Raw genomic sequence first — 2,975 nt, 5'->3', positions numbered from 1 at the left:
ATCAGAGAGTTGGACAATGGCTAGGGAGGATAGAAGGAGAATTGATGCCTTTGAGCTGTGGTGCTGGAGAAGAGTATTGAATGTACCATGGACTGCTAAGAATACAGATTCATCCTGGAGAGGGTTAAACCGGGCTGCTTCTTGGAGACAAGGATTCTGAGGCTTTGTCTGACATACTTTGGACATGTTGTAAGGAAGGACAGGTCCTTGGAGAGGGACATCATGCTTGGGAGGGTGGAGAGACGGCGCAGGAGGGGAAGGCCTTCTATGAGGTGGATTGACTCAGTGACTGGGGTAATCGGGATGGGTGAGTCAGAGGCAGTGCGATTGGCACAGGATAGAGCAGAGTTTAGGGCTGTTGTACATAGAGTCACTATGTACAACTCGACAGCACATAGCAACAACAATTGCTGGATCATGTGATAGTTTTGTCTTTAGTTTTTTGAGGAACCATCACCGTGCTTTTCACAACTTTGCCATTTTGCATTTCCACCTATTTTGCAATGGTTCCAGTTTCCCCAGATTTGTTAATATCTGTTTTTTAAAAATATTAGTCATTATAGAAGTGAAATGATATTTCATTGTGGTTTTGATTCCATCCGCTTTTAATTTTGTGCAACTTTAGCAGGAGTCTCTTGCACAAGTTGACTCAGCCAAAAGACAATTCTGTTAAGTCTCAGCAGTAATAGACATCAACCTTATAGCTGACTTCATATACTTTCCTATGCATCCACCCCCTCCCCTTCCTGTGTGGGTGGCGTTGAGACAGGCTCTCCCCAGAAGTCCCCTGCTGCTTCCCTTGTCATCACAGCAAGGTCTTTTCAAGGACATGCTGAGAGTGATCATGTATGAGGACGCCCACCATCATCACATAGCACTGCTGAGAGCTGTGTGGATTCTGGCTCCTTTCTCCCTTCCTTTCCTGTCAGCATGCTGGAGGTGCCATGTGTTTTCTGGTTTCTCCATCTTTCCCAGGATTCACCACAGATAGACCTTCCCCTCCCCTCCCCTCCCCTCCCCTCCCCTCCTCTTCTCTTCTCTTCATCTACTTCTTTTGAGTCCCTCAGGTACCCTATTCTCTGCTACTAACCTTTCTCTATTGCTCCCTCCCATCATGGAAATAGGAAGCTCTAACAGTCTAGTGGCAAGGAACTGTGCTGCTAACCCAAAGGCAAGTGGTTCGAATTCAACAGCGGCTCTATGGTGGAAAGATAGGCAATCTCCTCTGGTGTGATTTACTGCCTTTGAAAACCTGCTGGAAGGTCAGTTGTAAGTCGATTCTGGCTTGAGGGTACACAAACAAACCGAAACAACCATCATGGCAACACTTCCATTACCTTTTCTTTCATACTTGTTTCAAAACTTTTTCAGTTAGGCAAAACCCAACCCAACCCAACCTGTTGACATCTAGTTAATTTCAATCCCGTGTAAAACACTTGTATAGTGTAGACCTATTTAATACATTTAGAATTTTTCCATTAATTTTTTTAATTTGCATATACCAATTCAGTAATCTCTGCATACTTAATTCAATGACACTTACTACAATGTTTGAGTTGAGCATCCATTCTCACAGTTCTTTTTGGAATTATTTCTCCCTCCCACATTAACATAGACTCACACCCCTCCCCAAGTTTCTTATTTCATCTTTCCTGTTGCTGTTGTTCATGTTGTTTACAAGGTTTGAGCTTTCTTTTTTTTTTTAACAGAAAAATACAGAAGATTTATTATATGTGAATATTGTAGAGACAGCCAGAACAGGCTTTCCAAATTTGTGCCTTACTGAAGGAAAGTTTTGAGTATTTGTAGATTAGGTTAAGGGCATGGGGAAGTGCTCATGTTTATTTAGTGCTTTTAGGAGGGGAAGGTGGGGTTATCTTAGAAAAGGTTAGGTGCTTCGTCTCTATGGGGCAGATGCTGTAGATTTCCTCTTCACGGTTGCCTTTACACAGTGGTTATTCCTTCTGAAAGCTGACTGCAGGTCTTCCAAGGTGCCTCTGAGCACTTTCAAATTGTCAGCCATTCACTTAGTAGTCAACTAAGTAAATGCTTAACTATTTGCACTGTCTAGGGTCTCCTTTTTGTGCTAATTGGAGTTAGCTAAAATAGCAAGAGCAAGGGGGAAATCAAAACCATTCCAGATCCCATATTTGGTGACAATCACCATCAGAAAGCCTCTCAGACCAGCTTTCAAAGTGTGTTTCCCTTGAACACTAGACTTGAGGAAGGCTTCCTAGGGGGGGAAAGCAGGAAAGGGTGGTCAAAGCTCTCTGGGAAGGGATACATCCCACTCCTCAAACATCATAGCTCATCAACAAAGTCAGAACACTTCAGAGTAAGCCCCAGGAAGGCAGTGTAGAAAACACTATTTCAAGGCCTTTTCTGTCACTTGACTGCGTGCAATGAGTTACAATAAACTCAATGACAACAGACTTCTAAAATGGGATGTGCACAAAAACACTTTTAAAAAATGCACATTATAGTAAACGATAATTTTGTAACATTTTCCTATGCAGTGTATTACAATTTCCATATTGATAAATACAGATCTATAGGGAGCTCTGCTCTGGTAGCCTAGTGGTAAGAAGCTGCGCTGCACTCCTGAAGACATGAGGTTTGTTTGAATGCACCAGCTGCTCTGTGGGAGAAGGATGGGTAATTTCCTCCCATGCAATTTATTGACTCTGAAAACCCACTGGAGTGTCAGCTATTCGGTCAGTTCTGACTCAATGGTACACAACAACAACAACAACATATCAGTACAGTTTTAAAATTAATTTTTAATAGATAATGTGGATCATAACAAACTGTGGCTGACTCTGAAAAGAATGGGAATCCCAGAACACTTGATCATACTAATGTGAAACTTATACTTGGAGACCAAGAGGCAGTTGTCAGAACAGAGCAAGGAAACACTGCATGGTTCAAAATTGGGAAGGGCGTATGCCAGGGATGTGTCCTGTCTCCATACCTTT

Source organism: Elephantulus edwardii, unplaced genomic scaffold (genome assembly GCF_000299155.1).
Source record: "Elephantulus edwardii isolate Elephantulus edwardi_28Jun2011 unplaced genomic scaffold, EleEdw1.0 scaffold00141, whole genome shotgun sequence".
NCBI classification, from domain to species: Eukaryota; Metazoa; Chordata; class Mammalia; order Macroscelidea; family Macroscelididae; genus Elephantulus; species Elephantulus edwardii.
The sequence above is the reverse complement of the archived record's forward strand: the minus strand, read 5'-3'. Positions refer to the sequence as shown.